An 18,142-nucleotide genomic window follows, 5' to 3' on the forward strand; every position below is an offset into this window, starting at 1 on the left:
CTCATGGCAGGGGGGAGGAACCCCAACACTTCCGTAGGTGTAGTCTCTCTCCTCCTCCTTGCAGCTGGCTCATGGGCCCACATTCAGGGCCCCCACCTCGGGAGAAAATTCTCCCAATGTGCTCTGATGTTGAAAGAGTCAAGAAGAGAAGAAGGGAAAAAAAACCCCCGAAGTCCCAGGAAAACAAAGTTCAACTCTCCATCTCCCCCCAGAGAAAAGGAGCTGAAAACTGGCTAAAAAGAAACAAAGTTGCTTCCCTCTGCTCTTGCTGCAAGCAGGATGCAGAGGAGTGTGTATGTGTGTCCTTGAACAAACGCTCTGAGAAGTTTGTCCGGTTTTTTTTCCTCTCCCCCCTCTCAGGCTCAGTTGAAAGGCACAGAAATGCACAAAGTTCACTTCTGGGCATAGAGCAGCAATAGGGGATACACATGATAAAGTCACCCCAAGACACAGGGAGAGAGAATTCAGTGGAAAGACTCCGAGAATTCTGCTCCCAGAGATCATTCCTGCTCACACTGACCCTTGTAGAAAGGGGACATCGTTCCAGGCAGCCTGTACTGAGCATGTGGCTCCTGAGTGGGGTTTGTTGTTTAGGAAACCTGCTCCGGCTTTTCCATTCTTTCCTTGCAAACAGGAAAACTTCTCCTGGGGCTGTGTGCAGGCAGAGCCCTGAGGAGAGCAGGTGGCACATGGTGCGCTGGGCTGGGACAGCCAGCTGCAGAGCTCAAGGGAAGAAGCCCAAAGTGTCACAATGGCTCCTTGCCTTCCCATGCAACACCTGGGTCACAATGGTCTCCTTGATTCCATGAGGCCCCACTGTGTCACAATGGCTCCTTGGTTCCATCAGGTTCCGCAGTGTCACCATGGTCTCCTTTGATCCGCACTGTCATCATGGACAATTGGTTCCATGAGGCCCCGCAGTGTCACAATGGTCCCTTGCTTCCATAGGTTTGATGTTGTAACAATGGACTCCTTGCTTCTATGAGCTAGCCTGCTTTTTGCAGAGGTGTCTTTGGTTCCAACAAGGCCCCGCTGTGTCTCAGTGCACCCTGGCTTCCATGTGGATCTGGAGTATCACAAAGGCTCCTTGGTTCCACCAGGTCCTGCTGTGTCACAATGGGTCCTGTGGTCCCTGAGGCCCTCCAAAACCATCGTGGAGGCTTGCTTCCATGAGGTTCCATTATGTGCCAGTGGTCATCTTGGTTCCAGGAGTTTCCTTAGTGTCACAATGCTCTCCATGCTTCCATTAGGCCCTGCTTTGCCACAATGGTCCCCTTGTTTCCATGAGGCCCCGCTGTGTCACAATGGACCTATGGTTCCGTGATGTTGCGTGGTGTCACCGTGCTCTTCTTGAATCCGCCGTGTAACCATGGACCATTGGTTCCATGCAGCCGTGTCACAATGGGCTCCTTGATTCCATGATTCCCCACGGTGTCACAATGGAGCCTTGTTTCTAGGAGGTTCTGTACTGTCACAATTGCCTCCTTGATGCCATCAGCCCCTGCAGTGTCACAATGGCTCCTTGGTTCCATGAGGAACACAATAGCTTGGCATAAGCATTGAGCAACAGCTGCTGAACACACCTGGCAACATCTGCTTGCATCAAAAGAGGGCTTCAAGCTGACAATGGCACCAGCAGCTTCCATCTGCAACAGACACCCAGGGAAAGGACAGGCTGTGCCGGTTTGGACAAATGTGGAGGAAAATATCCTCTGATAGAAGGCAGGTTACACCCAGCCCTCCCCCACCAGGTTTTTGGAAAAAAGAACTTTCCTGGGAAGAAAGTGAAAGAGATAAAACCTATTTTTTTAACAAACACACAGGAAAAGGATAACAATGCTAAATATTAAAACCTCTCGCTGTGCAGAGAAAGCTGGGATAATTTGAGAGTCCTTCTGTGTTTCGGTGGGGTCTCCTGAAACATCCATAGACAGCGAGGCCCGTGCAAAGAAACAGGGAGCGATTCTTGAGAGAAGTTTCAGAGCTCTTTCTTCTCCAGCCACATGGGCGGGGCACTGCCAAAGAACTGAGCAATCACAGCACAACCAGGGCCCTCCTCGCACAGGGCAACACAAAATAAGCAGTGCTGAACAGGATTAGGGCACATGTGAGCAGGGAGCAGGGAGACCCCGTGCCCAGGCCATGCCTCTACCCCAGGGTCCCCTCTCCCATGACCTCATGGCAGGGGGGAGGAACCCCAACACTTCCGTAGGTGTAGTCTCTCTCCTCCTCCTTGCAGCTGGCTCATGGGCCCACATTCAGGGCCCCCACCTCGGGAGAAAATTCTCCCAATGTGCTCTGATGTTGAAAGAGTCAAGAAGAGAAGAAGGGAAAAAAAACCCCCGAAGTCCCAGGAAAACAAAGTTCAACTCTCCATCTCCCCCCAGAGAAAAGGAGCTGAAAACTGGCTAAAAAGAAACAAAGTTGCTTCCCTCTGCTCTTGCTGCAAGCAGGATGCAGAGGAGTGTGTATGTGTGTCCTTGAACAAACGCTCTGAGAAGTTTGTCCGGTTTTTTTTCCTCTCCCCCCTCTCAGGATCAGTTGAAAGGCACAGAAATGCACAAAGTTCACTTCTGGGCATAGAGCAGCAATAGGGGATACACATGATAAAGTCACCCCAAGACACAGGGAGAGAGAATTCAGTGGAAAGACTCCGAGAATTCTGCTCCCAGAGATCATTCATTCCTGCTCACACTGACCCTTGTAGAAAGGGGACATCGTTCCAGGCAGCCTGTACTGAGCATGTGGCTCCTGAGTGGGGTTTGTTGTTTAGGAAACCTGCTCCGGCTTTTCCATTCTTTCCTTGCAAACAGGAAAACTTCTCCTGGGGCTGTGTGCAGGCAGAGCCCTGAGGAGAGCAGGTGGCACATGGTGCGCTGGGCTGGGACAGCCAGCTGCAGAGCTCAAGGGAAGAAGCCCAAAGTGTCACAATGGCTCCTTGCCTTCCCATGCAACACCTGGGTCACAATGGTCTCCTTGATTCCATGAGGCCCCACTGTGTCACAATGGCTCCTTGGTTCCATCAGGTTCCGCAGTGTCACCATGGTCTCCTTTGATCCGCACTGTCATCATGGACAATTGGTTCCATGAGGCCCCGCAGTGTCACAATGGTCCCTTGCTTCCATAGGTTTGATGTTGTAACAATGGACTCCTTGCTTCTATGAGCTAGCCTGCTTTTTGCAGAGGTGTCTTTGGTTCCAACAAGGCCCCGCTGTGTCTCAGTGCACCCTGGCTTCCATGTGGATCTGGAGTATCACAAAGGCTCCTTGGTTCCACCAGGTCCTGCTGTGTCACAATGGGTCCTGTGGTCCCTGAGGCCCTCCAAAACCATCGTGGAGGCTTGCTTCCATGAGGTTCCACTATGTGCCAGTGGTCATCTTGGTTCCAGGAGTTTCCTTAGTGTCACAATGCCCTCCATGCTTCCATTAGGCCCTGCTTTGCCACAATGGTCCCCTTGTTTCCATGAGGCCCCGCTGTGTCACAATGGACCTATGGTTCTGTGATGTTGCGTGGTGTCACCGTGCTCTTCTTGAATCCGCCATGTAACCATGGACCATTGGTTCCATGCAGCCGTGTCACAATGGGCTCCTTGATTCCATGATTCCCCACGGTGTCACAATGGAGCCTTGTTTCTAGGAGGTTCTGTACTGTCACAATTGCCTCCTTGATGCCATCAGCCCCTGCAGTGTCACAATGGCTCCTTGGTTCCATGAGGAACACAAGAGCTTGGCATAAGCATTGAGCAACAGCTGCTGAACACACCTGGCAACATCTGCTTGCATCAAAAGAGGGCTTCAAGCTGACAATGGCACCAGCAGCTTCCATCTGCAACAGACACCCTGGAAAGGACAGGCTGTGCCGGTTTGGACAAATGTGGAGGAAAATATCCTCTGATAGAAGGCAGGTTACACCCAGCCCTCCCCCACCAGGTTTTTGGAAAAAAGAACTTTCCTGGGAAGAAAGTGAAAGAGATAAAACCTATTTTTTTAACAAACACACAGGAAAAGGATAACAATGCTAAATATTAAAACCTCTCGCTGTGCAGAGAAAGCTGGGATAATTTGAGAGTCCTTCTGTGTTTCGGTGGGGTCTCCTGAAACATCCATAGACAGCGAGGCCCGTGCAAAGAAACAGGGAGCGATTCTTGAGAGAAGTTTCAGAGCTCTTTCTTCTCCAGCCACATGGGCGGGGCACTGCCAAAGAACTGAGCAATCACAGCACAACCAGGGCCCTCCTGGCACAGGGCAACACAAAATAAGCAGTGCTGAACAGGATTAGGGCACATGTGAGCAGGGAGCAGGGAGACCCCGTGCCCAGGCCATGCCTCTACCCCAGGGTCCCCTCTCCCATGACCTCATGGCAGGGGGGAGGAACCCCAACACTTCCGTAGGTGTAGTCTCTCTCCTCCTCCTTGCAGCTGGCTCATGGGCCCACATTCAGGGCCCCCACCTCGGGAGAAAATTCTCCCAATGTGCTCTGATGTTGAAAGAGTCAAGAAGAGAAGAAGGGAAAAAAAACCCCCGAAGTCCCAGGAAAACAAAGTTCAACTCTCCATCTCCCCCCAGAGAAAAGGAGCTGAAAACTGGCTAAAAAGAAACAAAGTTGCTTCCCTCTGCTCTTGCTGCAAGCAGGATGCAGAGGAGTGTGTATGTGTGTCCTTGAACAAACGCTCTGAGAAGTTTGTCCGGTTTTTTTTCCTCTCCCCCCTCTCAGGCTCAGTTGAAAGGCACAGAAATGCACAAAGTTCACTTCTGGGCATAGAGCAGCAATAGGGGATACACATGATAAAGTCACCCCAAGACACAGGGACAGAGAATTCAGTGGAAAGACTCCGAGAATTCTGCTCCCAGAGATCATTCCTGCTCACACTGACCCTTGTAGAAAGGGGACATCGTTCCAGGCAGCCTGTACTGAGCATGTGGCTCCTGAGTGGGGTTTGTTGTTTAGGAAACCTGCTCCGGCTTTTCCATTCTTTCCTTGCAAACAGGAAAACTTCTCCTGGGGCTGTGTGCAGGCAGAGCCCTGAGGAGAGCAGGTGGCACATGGTGCGCTGGGCTGGGACAGCCAGCTGCAGAGCTCAAGGGAAGAAGCCCAAAGTGTCACAATGGCTCCTTGCCTTCCCATGCAACACCTGGGTCACAATGGTCTCCTTGATTCCATGAGGCCCCACTGTGTCACAATGGCTCCTTGGTTCCATCAGGTTCCGCAGTGTCACCATGGTCTCCTTTGATCCGCACTGTCATCATGGACAATTGGTTCCATGAGGCCCCGCAGTGTCACAATGGTCCCTTGCTTCCATAGGTTTGATGTTGTAACAATGGACTCCTTGCTTCTATGAGCTAGCCTGCTTTTTGCAGAGGTGTCTTTGGTTCCAACAAGGCCCCGCTGTGTCTCAGTGCACCCTGGCTTCCATGTGGATCTGGAGTATCACAAAGGCTCCTTGGTTCCACCAGGTCCTGCTGTGTCACAATGGGTCCTGTGGTCCCTGAGGCCCTCCAAAACCATCGTGGAGGCTTGCTTCCATGAGGTTCCATTATGTGCCAGTGGTCATCTTGGTTCCAGGAGTTTCCTTAGTGTCACAATGCTCTCCATGCTTCCATTAGGCCCTGCTTTGCCACAATGGTCCCCTTGTTTCCATGAGGCCCCGCTGTGTCACAATGGACCTATGGTTCCGTGATGTTGCGTGGTGTCACCGTGCTCTTCTTGAATCCGCCGTGTAACCATGGACCATTGGTTCCATGCAGCCGTGTCACAATGGGCTCCTTGATTCCATGATTCCCCACGGTGTCACAATGGAGCCTTGTTTCTAGGAGGTTCTGTACTGTCACAATTGCCTCCTTGATGCCATCAGCCCCTGCAGTGTCACAATGGCTCCTTGGTTCCATGAGGAACACAAGAGCTTGGCATAAGCATTGAGCAACAGCTGCTGAACACACCTGGCAACATCTGCTTGCATCAAAAGAGGGCTTCAAGCTGACAATGGCACCAGCAGCTTCCATCTGCAACAGACACCCAGGGAAAGGACAGGCTGTGCCGGTTTGGACAAATGTGGAGGAAAATATCCTCTGATAGAAGGCAGGTTACACCCAGCCCTCCCCCACCAGGTTTTTGGAAAAAAGAACTTTCCTGGGAAGAAAGTGAAAGAGATAAAACCTATTTTTTTAACAAACACACAGGAAAAGGATAACAATGCTAAATATTAAAACCTCTCGCTGTGCAGAGAAAGCTGGGATAATTTGAGAGTCCTTCTGTGTTTCGGTGGGGTCTCCTGAAACATCCATAGACAGCGAGGCCCGTGCAAAGAAACAGGGAGCGATTCTTGAGAGAAGTTTCAGAGCTCTTTCTTCTCCAGCCACATGGGCGGGGCACTGCCAAAGAACTGAGCAATCACAGCACAACCAGGGCCCTCCTCGCACAGGGCAACACAAAATAAGCAGTGCTGAACAGGATTAGGGCACATGTGAGCAGGGAGCAGGGAGACCCCGTGCCCAGGCCATGCCTCTACCCCAGGGTCCCCTCTCCCATGACCTCATGGCAGGGGGGAGGAACCCCAACACTTCCGGAGGTGTAGTCTCTCTCCTCCTCCTTGCAGCTGGCTCATGGGCCCACATTCAGGGCCCCCACCTCGGGAGAAAATTCTCCCAATGTGCTCTGATGTTGAAAGAGTCAAGAAGAGAAGAAGGGAAAAAAAACCCCCGAAGTCCCAGGAAAACAAAGTTCAACTCTCCATCTCCCCCCAGAGAAAAGGAGCTGAAAACTGGCTAAAAAGAAACAAAGTTGCTTCCCTCTGCTCTTGCTGCAAGCAGGATGCAGAGGAGTGTGTATGTGTGTCCTTGAACAAACGCTCTGAGAAGTTTGTCCGGTTTTTTTTCCTCTCCCCCCTCTCAGGCTCAGTTGAAAGGCACAGAAATGCACAAAGTTCACTTCTGGGCATAGAGCAGCAATAGGGGATACACATGATAAAGTCACCCCAAGACACAGGGAGAGAGAATTCAGTGGAAAGACTCCGAGAATTCTGCTCCCAGAGATCATTCATTCCTGCTCACACTGACCCTTGTAGAAAGGGGACATCGTTCCAGGCAGCCTGTACTGAGCATGTGGCTCCTGAGTGGGGTTTGTTGTTTAGGAAACCTGCTCCGGCTTTTCCATTCTTTCCTTGCAAACAGGAAAACTTCTCCTGGGGCTGTGTGCAGGCAGAGCCCTGAGGAGAGCAGGTGGCACATGGTGCGCTGGGCTGGGACAGCCAGCTGCAGAGCTCAAGGGAAGAAGCCCAAAGTGTCACAATGGCTCCTTGCCTTCCCATGCAACACCTGGGTCACAATGGTCTCCTTGATTCCATGAGGCCCCACTGTGTCACAATGGCTCCTTGGTTCCATCAGGTTCCGCAGTGTCACCATGGTCTCCTTTGATCCGCACTGTCATCATGGACAATTGGTTCCATGAGGCCCCGCAGTGTCACAATGGTCCCTTGCTTCCATAGCTTTGATGTTGTAACAATGGACTCCTTGCTTCTATGAGCTAGCCTGCTTTTTGCAGAGGTGTCTTTGGTTCCAACAAGGCCCCGCTGTGTCTCAGTGCACCCTGGCTTCCATGTGGATCTGGAGTATCACAAAGGCTCCTTGGTTCCACCAGGTCCTGCTGTGTCACAATGGGTCCTGTGGTCCCTGAGGCCCTCCAAAACCATCGTGGAGGCTTGCTTCCATGAGGTTCCACTATGTGCCAGTGGTCATCTTGGTTCCAGGAGTTTCCTTAGTGTCACAATGCCCTCCATGCTTCCATTAGGCCCTGCTTTGCCACAATGGTCCCCTTGTTTCCATGAGGCCCCGCTGTGTCACAATGGACCTATGGTTCTGTGATGTTGCGTGGTGTCACCGTGCTCTTCTTGAATCCGCCATGTAACCATGGACCATTGGTTCCATGCAGCCGTGTCACAATGGGCTCCTTGATTCCATGATTCCCCACGGTGTCACAATGGAGCCTTGTTTCTAGGAGGTTCTGTACTGTCACAATTGCCTCCTTGATGCCATCAGCCCCTGCAGTGTCACAATGGCTCCTTGGTTCCATGAGGAACACAAGAGCTTGGCATAAGCATTGAGCAACAGCTGCTGAACACACCTGGCAACATCTGCTTGCATCAAAAGAGGGCTTCAAGCTGACAATGGCACCAGCAGCTTCCATCTGCAACAGACACCCAGGAAAGGACAGGCTGTGCCGGTTTGGACAAATGTGGAGGAAAATATCCTCTGATAGAAGGCAGGTTACACCCAGCCCTCCCCCACCAGGTTTTTGGAAAAAAGAACTTTCCTGGGAAGAAAGTGAAAGAGATAAAACCTATTTTTTTAACAAACACACAGGAAAAGGATAACAATGCTAAATATTAAAACCTCTCGCTGTGCAGAGAAAGCTGGGATAATTTGAGAGTCCTTCTGTGTTTCGGTGGGGTCTCCTGAAACATCCATAGACAGCGAGGCCCGTGCAAAGAAACAGGGAGCGATTCTTGAGAGAAGTTTCAGAGCTCTTTCTTCTCCAGCCACATGGGCGGGGCACTGCCAAAGAACTGAGCAATCACAGCACAACCAGGGCCCTCCTGGCACAGGGCAACACAAAATAAGCAGTGCTGAACAGGATTAGGGCACATGTGAGCAGGGAGCAGGGAGACCCCGTGCCCAAGCCATGCCTCTACCCCAGGGTCCCCTCTCCCATGACCTCATGGCAGGGGGGAGGAACCCCAACACTTCCGTAGGTGTAGTCTCTCTCCTCCTCCTTGCAGCTGGCTCATGGGCCCACATTCAGGGCCCCCACCTCGGGAGAAAATTCTCCCAATGTGCTCTGATGTTGAAAGAGTCAAGAAGAGAAGAAGGGAAAAAAACCCCCGAAGTCCCAGGAAAACAAAGTTCAACTCTCCATCTCCCCCCAGAGAAAAGGAGCTGAAAACTGGCTAAAAAGAAACAAAGTTGCTTCCCTCTGCTCTTGCTGCAAGCAGGATGCAGAGGAGTGTGTATGTGTGTCCTTGAACAAACGCTCTGAGAAGTTTGTCCGGTTTTTTTTCCTCTCCCCCCTCTCAGGCTCAGTTGAAAGGCACAGAAATGCACAAAGTTCACTTCTGGGCATAGAGCAGCAATAGGGGATACACATGATAAAGTCACCCCAAGACACAGGGACAGAGAATTCAGTGGAAAGACTCCGAGAATTCTGCTCCCAGAGATCATTCCTGCTCACACTGACCCTTGTAGAAAGGGGACATCGTTCCAGGCAGCCTGTACTGAGCATGTGGCTCCTGAGTGGGGTTTGTTGTTTAGGAAACCTGCTCCGGCTTTTCCATTCTTTCCTTGCAAACAGGAAAACTTCTCCTGGGGCTGTGTGCAGGCAGAGCCCTGAGGAGAGCAGGTGGCACATGGTGCGCTGGGCTGGGACAGCCAGCTGCAGAGCTCAAGGGAAGAAGCCCAAAGTGTCACAATGGCTCCTTGCCTTCCCATGCAACACCTGGGTCACAATGGTCTCCTTGATTCCATGAGGCCCCACTGTGTCACAATGGCTCCTTGGTTCCATCAGGTTCCGCAGTGTCACCATGGTCTCCTTTGATCCGCACTGTCATCATGGACAATTGGTTCCATGAGGCCCCGCAGTGTCACAATGGTCCCTTGCTTCCATAGCTTTGATGTTGTAACAAAGGACTCCTTGCTTCTATGAGCTAGCCTGCTTTTTGCAGAGGTGTCTTTGGTTCCAACAAGGCCCCGCTGTGTCTCAGTGCACCCTGGCTTCCATGTGGATCTGGAGTATCACAAAGGCTCCTTGGTTCCACCAGGTCCTGCTGTGTCACAATGGGTCCTGTGGTCCCTGAGGCCCTCCAAAACCATCGTGGAGGCTTGCTTCCATGAGGTTCCACTATGTGCCAGTGGTCATCTTGGTTCCAGGAGTTTCCTTAGTGTCACAATGCCCTCCATGCTTCCATTAGGCCCTGCTTTGCCACAATGGTCCCCTTGTTTTCATGAGGCCCCGCTGTGTCACAATGGACCTATGGTTCCGTGATGTTGCGTGGTGTCACCGTGCTCTTCTTGAATCCGCCGTGTAACCATGGACCATTGGTTCCGTGCAGCTGTGTCACAATGGGCTCCTTGATTCCATGATTCCCCACGGTGTCACAATGGAGCCTTGTTTCTAGGAGGTTCTGTACTGTCACAATTGCCTCCTTGATGCCATCAGCCCCTGCAGTGTCACAATGGCTCCTTGGTTCCATGAGGAACACAAGAGCTTGGCATAAGCATTGAGCAACAGCTGCTGAACACACCTGGCAACATCTGCTTGCATCAAAAGAGGGCTTCAAGCTGACAATGGCACCAGCAGCTTCCATCTGCAACAGACACCCAGGGAAAGGACAGGCTGTGCCGGTTTGGACAAATGTGGAGGAAAATATCCTCTGATAGAAGGCAGGTTACACCCAGCCCTCCCCCACCAGGTTTTTGGAAAAAAGAACTTTCCTGGGAAGAAAGTGAAAGAGATAAAACCTATTTTTTTAACAAACACACAGGAAAAGGATAACAATGCTAAATATTAAAACCTCTCGCTGTGCAGAGAAAGCTGGGATAATTTGAGAGTCCTTCTGTGTTTCGGTGGGGTCTCCTGAAACATCCATAGACAGCGAGGCCCGTGCAAAGAAACAGGGAGCGATTCTTGAGAGAAGTTTCAGAGCTCTTTCTTCTCCAGCCACATGGGCGGGGCACTGCCAAAGAACTGAGCAATCACAGCACAACCAGGGCCCTCCTCGCACAGGGCAACACAAAATAAGCAGTGCTGAACAGGATTAGGGCACATGTGAGCAGGGAGCAGGGAGACCCCGTGCCCAGGCCATGCCTCTACCCCAGGGTCCCCTCTCCCATGACCTCATGGCAGGGGGGAGGAACCCCAACACTTCCGTAGGTGTAGTCTCTCTCCTCCTCCTTGCAGCTGGCTCATGGGCCCACATTCAGGGCCCCCACCTCGGGAGAAAATTCTCCCAATGTGCTCTGATGTTGAAAGAGTCAAGAAGAGAAGAAGGGAAAAAAACCCCCGAAGTCCCAGGAAAACAAAGTTCAACTCTCCATCTCCCCCCAGAGAAAAGGAGCTGAAAACTGGCTAAAAAGAAACAAAGTTGCTTCCCTCTGCTCTTGCTGCAAGCAGGATGCAGAGGAGTGTGTATGTGTGTCCTTGAACAAACGCTCTGAGAAGTTTGTCCGGTTTTTTTTCCTCTCCCCCCTCTCAGGCTCAGTTGAAAGGCACAGAAATGCACAAAGTTCACTTCTGGGCATAGAGCAGCAATAGGGGATACACATGATAAAGTCACCCCAAGACACAGGGAGAGAGAATTCAGTGGAAAGACTCCGAGAATTCTGCTCCCAGAGATCATTCCTGCTCACACTGACCCTTGTAGAAAGGGGACATCGTTCCAGGCAGCCTGTACTGAGCATGTGGCTCCTGAGTGGGGTTTGTTGTTTAGGAAACCTGCTCCGGCTTTTCCATTCTTTCCTTGCAAACAGGAAAACTTCTCCTGGGGCTGTGTGCAGGCAGAGCCCTGAGGAGAGCAGGTGGCACATGGTGCGCTGGGCTGGGACAGCCAGCTGCAGAGCTCAAGGGAAGAAGCCCAAAGTGTCACAATGGCTCCTTGCCTTCCCATGCAACACCTGGGTCACAATGGTCTCCTTGATTCCATGAGGCCCCACTGTGTCACAATGGCTCCTTGGTTCCATCAGGTTCCGCAGTGTCACCATGGTCTCCTTTGATCCGCACTGTCATCATGGACAATTGGTTCCATGAGGCCCCGCAGTGTCACAATGGTCCCTTGCTTCCATAGCTTTGATGTTGTAACAATGGACTCCTTGCTTCTATGAGCTAGCCTGCTTTTTGCAGAGGTGTCTTTGGTTCCAACAAGGCCCCGCTGTGTCTCAGTGCACCCTGGCTTCCATGTGGATCTGGAGTATCACAAAGGCTCCTTGGTTCCACCAGGTCCTGCTGTGTCACAATGGGTCCTGTGGTCCCTGAGGCCCTCCAAAACCATCGTGGAGGCTTGCTTCCATGAGGTTCCACTATGTGCCAGTGGTCATCTTGGTTCCAGGAGTTTCCTTAGTGTCACAATGCCCTCCATGCTTCCATTAGGCCCTGCTTTGCCACAATGGTCCCCTTGTTTCCATGAGGTCCCGCTGTGTCACAATGGACCTATGGTTCCGTGATGTTGCGTGGTGTCACCGTGCTCTTCTTGAATCCGCCATGTAACCATGGACCATTGGTTCCATGCAGCCGTGTCACAATGGGCTCCTTGATTCCATGATTCCCCACGGTGTCACAATGGAGCCTTGTTTCTAGGAGGTTCTGTACTGTCACAATTGCCTCCTTGATGCCATCAGCCCCTGCAGTGTCACAATGGCTCCTTGGTTCCATGAGGAACACAATAGCTTGGCATAAGCATTGAGCAACAGCTGCTGAACACACCTGGCAACATCTGCTTGCATCAAAAGAGGGCTTCAAGCTGACAATGGCACCAGCAGCTTCCATCTGCAACAGACACCCAGGAAAGGACAGGCTGTGCCGGTTTGGACAAATGTGGAGGAAAATATCCTCTGATAGAAGGCAGGTTACACCCAGCCCTCCCCCACCAGGTTTTTGGAAAAAAGAACTTTCCTGGGAAGAAAGTGAAAGAGATAAAACCTATTTTTTTAACAAACACACAGGAAAAGGATAACAATGCTAAATATTAAAACCTCTCGCTGTGCAGAGAAAGCTGGGATAATTTGAGAGTCCTTCTGTGTTTCGGTGGGGTCTCCTGAAACATCCATAGACAGCGAGGCCCGTGCAAAGAAACAGGGAGCGATTCTTGAGAGAAGTTTCAGAGCTCTTTCTTCTCCAGCCACATGGGCGGGGCACTGCCAAAGAACTGAGCAATCACAGCACAACCAGGGCCCTCCTCGCACAGGGCAACACAAAATAAGCAGTGCTGAACAGGATTAGGGCACATGTGAGCAGGGAGCAGGGAGACCCCGTGCCCAGGCCATGCCTCTACCCCAGGGTCCCCTCTCCCATGACCTCATGGCAGGAGGGAGGAACCCCAACACTTCCGTAGGTGTAGTCTCTCTCCTCCTCCTTGCAGCTGGCTCATGGGCCCACATTCAGGGCCCCAACCTCGGGAGAAAATTCTCCCAATGTGCTCTGATGTTGAAAGAGTCAAGAAGAGAAGAAGGGAAAAAAAACCCCCGAAGTCCCAGGAAAACAAAGTTCAACTCTCCATCTCCCCCCAGAGAAAAGGAGCTGAAAACTGGCTAAAAAGAAACAAAGTTGCTTCCCTCTGCTCTTGCTGCAAGCAGGATGCAGAGGAGTGTGTATGTGTGTCCTTGAACAAACGCTCTGAGAAGTTTGTCCGGTTTTTTTTCCTCTCCCCCCTCTCAGGCTCAGTTGAAAGGCACAGAAATGCACAAAGTTCACTTCTGGGCATAGAGCAGCAATAGGGGATACACATGATAAAGTCACCCCAAGACACAGGGACAGAGAATTCAGTGGAAAGACTCCGAGAATTCTGCTCCCAGAGATCATTCCTGCTCACACTGACCCTTGTAGAAAGGGGACATCGTTCCAGGCAGCCTGTACTGAGCATGTGGCTCCTGAGTGGGGTTTGTTGTTTAGGAAACCTTCTCCGGCTTTTCCATTCTTTCCTTGCAAACAGGAAAACTTCTCCTGGGGCTGTGTGCAGGCAGAGCCCTGAGGAGAGCAGGTGGCACATGGTGCGCTGGGCTGGGACAGCCAGCTGCAGAGCTCAAGGGAAGAAGCCCAAAGTGTCACAATGGCTCCTTGCCTTCCCATGCAACACCTGGGTCACAATGGTCTCCTTGATTCCATGAGGCCCCACTGTGTCACAATGGCTCCTTGGTTCCATCAGGTTCCGCAGTGTCACCATGGTCTCCTTTGATCCGCACTGTCATCATGGACAATTGGTTCCATGAGGCCCCGCAGTGTCACAATGGTCCCTTGCTTCCATAGGTTTGATGTTGTAACAAAGGACTCCTTGCTTCTATGAGCTAGCCTGCTTTTTGCAGAGGTGTCTTTGGTTCCAACAAGGCCCCGCTGTGTCTCAGTGCACCCTGGCTTCCATGTGGATCTGGAGTATCACAAAGGCTCCTTGGTTCCACCAGGTCCTGCTGTGTCACAATGGGTCCTGTGGTCCCTGAGGCCCTCCAAAACCATCGTGGAGGCTTGCTTCCATGAGGTTCCATTATGTGCCAGTGGTCATCTTGGTTCCAGGAGTTTCCTTAGTGTCACAATGCTCTCCATGCTTCCATTAGGCCCTGCTTTGCCACAATGGTCCCCTTGTTTCCATGAGGCCCCGCTGTGTCACAATGGACCTATGGTTCCGTGATGTTGCGTGGTGTCACCGTGCTCTTCTTGAATCCGCCGTGTAACCATGGACCATTGGTTCCATGCAGCCGTGTCACAATGGGCTCCTTGATTCCATGATTCCCCACGGTGTCACAATGGAGCCTTGTTTCTAGGAGGTTCTGTACTGTCACAATTGCCTCCTTGATGCCATCAGCCCCTGCAGTGTCACAATGGCTCCTTGGTTCCATGAGGAACACAATAGCTTGGCATAAGCATTGAGCAACAGCTGCTGAACACACCTGGCAACATCTGCTTGCATCAAAAGAGTGCTTCAAGCTGACAATGGCACCAGCAGCTTCCATCTGCAACAGACACCCAGGAAAGGACAGGCTGTGCCGGTTTGGACAAATGTGGAGGAAAATATCCTCTGATAGAAGGCAGGTTACACCCAGCCCTCCCCCACCAGGTTTTTGGAAAAAAGAACTTTCCTGGGAAGAAAGTGAAAGAGATAAAAACTATTTTTTTAACAAACACACAGGAAAAGGATAACAATGCTAAATATTAAAAGCTCTCGCTGTGCAGAGAAAGCTGGGATAATTTTAGAGTCCTTCCGTGTTTCGGTGGGGTCTCCTGAAACATCCATAGACAGCGAGGCCCGTGCAAAGAAACAGGGAGCGATTCTTGAGAGAAGTTTCAGAGCTCTTTCTTCTCCAGCCACATGGGCGGGGCACTGCCAAAGAACTGAGCAATCACAGCACAACCAGGGCCCTCCTCGCACAGGGCAACACAAAATAAGCAGTGCTGAACAGGATTAGGGCACATGTCAGCAGGGAGCAGGGAGACCCCCGTGCCCAGGCCATGCCTCTACCCCAGGGTCCCCTCTCCCATGACCTCATGGCAGGGGGGAGGAACCCCAACACTTCCGTAGGTGTAGTCTCTCTCCTCCTCCTTGCAGCTGCCTCATGGGCCCACATTCAGGGCCCCCACCTCGGGAGAAAATTCTCCCAATGTGCTCTGATGTTGAAAGAGTCAAGAAGAGAAGAAGGGAAAAAAAACCCCCGAAGTCCCAGGAAAACAAAGTTCAACTCTCCATCTCCCCCCAGAGAAAAGGAGCTGAAAACTGGCAAAAAAGAAACCAAGTTGCTTCCTCTGCTCTTGCTGCAAGCAGGATGCAGAGGAGTGTGTATGTGTGTCCTCGAAAAAACGCTCTGAGAAGTTTGTCCGGTTTTTTTCCTCTCCCCCCTCTCAGGCTCAGTTGAAAGGCACAGAAACGCACAAAGTTCACTTCTGGGCATAGAGCAGCAATAGGGGATACACATGATAAAGTCACCCCAAGACACAGGGACAGAGAATTCAGTGGAAAGACTCCGAGAATTCTGCTCCCAGAGATCATTCCTGCTCACACTGACCCTTGTAGAAAGGGGACCTCGTTCCAGGCAGCCTGTACTGAGCATGTGGCTCCTGAGTGGGGTTTGTTGTTTAGGAAACCTGCTCCGGCTTTTCCATTCTTTCCTTCCAAACAGGAAAACTTCTCCTGGGGCTGTGTGCAGGCAGAGCCCTGAGGAGAGCAGGTGGCACATGGTGCGCTGGGCTGGGACAGCCAGCTGCAGAGCTCAAGGGAAGAAGCCCAAAGTGTCACAATGGCTCCTTGCCTTCACATGCAACACCTGGGTCACAATGGTCTCCTTGATTCCATGAGGCCCCACTGTGTCACAATGGCTCCTTGGTTCCATCAGGTTCCGCAGTGTCACCATGGTCTCCTTTGATCCGCACTGTCATCATGGACAATTGGTTCCATGAGGCCCCGCAGTGTCACAATGGTCCCTTGCTTCCATAGGTTTGATGTTGTAACAATGGACTCCTTGCTTCTATGAGCTAGCCTGCTTTTTGCAGAGGTGTCTTTGGTTCCAACAAGGCCCCGCTGTGTCTCAGTGCACCCTGGCTTCCATGCGGATCTGGAGTATCACAAAGGCTCCTTGGTTCCACCAGGTCCTGCTGTGTCACAATGGGTCCTGTGGTCCCTGAGGCCCTCCAAAGTCATTGTGGAGGCTTGCTTCCAAGAGGTTCCATTATGTGCCAGTGGTCATCTTGGTTCCAGGAGTTTCCTTAGTGTCACAATGCTCTCCATGCTTCCATTAGGCCCTGCTTTGCCACAATGGTCCCCTTGTTTCCATGAGGCCCCGCTGTGTCACAATGGACCTATGGTTCCATGATGTTGCGTGGTGTCACCGTGCTCTTCTTGAATCCGCAGTGTAACCATGGACCATTGGTTCCATGCGGCCTGGCAGTGTCACAATGGGCTCCTTGATTCCATGATTCCCCACGGTGTCACAATGGAGCCTTGTTTCTAGGAGGTTCTGTACTGTCACAATTGCCTCCTTGATGCCATCAGCCCCTGCAGTGTCACAATGGCTCCTTGGTTCCATGAGGAACACAATAGCTTGGCATAAGCATTGAGCAACAGCTGCTGAACACACCTGGCAACATCTGCTTGCATCAAAAGAGGGCTTCAAGCTGACAATGGCACCAGCAGCTTCCATCTGCAACAGAGACCCAGGAAAGGACAGGCTGTGCCGGTTTGGACAAATGTGGAGGAAAATATCCTCTGATAGAAGGCAGGTTACACCCAGCCCTCCCCCACCAGGTTTTTGGAAAAAAGAACTTTCCTGGGAAGAAAGTGAAAGAGATAAAAACTATTTTTTTAACAAACACACAGGAAAAGGATAACAATGCTAAATATTAAAACCTCTCGCTGTGCAGAGAAAGCTGGGATAATTTGAGAGTCCTTCCGTGTTTCGGTGGGGTCTCCTGAAACATCCATAGACAGCGAGGCCCGTGCAAAGAAACAGGGAGCGATTCTTGAGAGAAGTTTCAGAGCTCTTTCTTCTCCAGCCACATGGGCGGGGCACTGCCAAAGAACTGAGCAATCACAGCACAACCAGGGCCCTCCTCGCACAGGGCAACACAAAATAAGCAGTGCTGAACAGGATTAGGGCACATGTCAGCAGGGAGCAGGGAGACCCCCGTGCCCAGGCCATGCCTCTACCCCAGGGTCCCCTCTCCCATGACCTCATGGCAGGGGGGAGGAACCCCAACACTTCCGTAGGTGTAGTCTCTCTCCTCCTCCTTGCAGCTGGCTCATGGGCCCACATTCAGGGCCCCCACCTCGGGAGAAAATTCTCCCAATGTGCTCTGATGTTGAAAGAGTCAAGAAGAGAAGAAGGGAAAAAAAACCCCCGAAGTCCCAGGAAAACAAAGTTCAACTCTCCATCTCCCCCCAGAGAAAAGGAGCTGAAAACTGGCAAAAAAGAAACCAAGTTGCTTCCTCTGCTCTTGCTGCAAGCAGGATGCAGAGGAGTGTGTATGTGTGTCCTCGAAAAAACGCTCTGAGAAGTTTGTCCGGTTTTTTTCCTCTCCCCCCTCTCAGGCTCAGTTGAAAGGCACAGAAACGCACAAAGTTCACTTCTGGGCATAGAGCAGCAATAGGGGATACACATGATAAAGTCACCCCAAGACACAGGGAGAGAGAATTCAGTGGAAAGACTCCGAGAATTCTGCTCCCAGAGATCATTCCTGCTCACACTGACCCTTGTAGAAAGGGGACATCGTTCCAGGCAGCCTGTACTGAGCATGTGGCTCCTGAGTGGGGTTTGTTGTTTAGGAAACCTGCTCCGGCTTTTCCATTCTTTCCTTGCAAACAGGAAAACTTCTCCTGGGGCTGTGTGCAGGCAGAGCCCTGAGGAGAGCAGGTGGCACATGGTGCGCTGGGCTGGGACAGCCAGCTGCAGAGCTCAAGGGAAGAAGC

This window comes from Aphelocoma coerulescens, unplaced genomic scaffold, assembly GCF_041296385.1.
Source record: "Aphelocoma coerulescens isolate FSJ_1873_10779 unplaced genomic scaffold, UR_Acoe_1.0 HiC_scaffold_57, whole genome shotgun sequence".
Taxonomy (NCBI): Eukaryota; Metazoa; Chordata; class Aves; order Passeriformes; family Corvidae; genus Aphelocoma; species Aphelocoma coerulescens.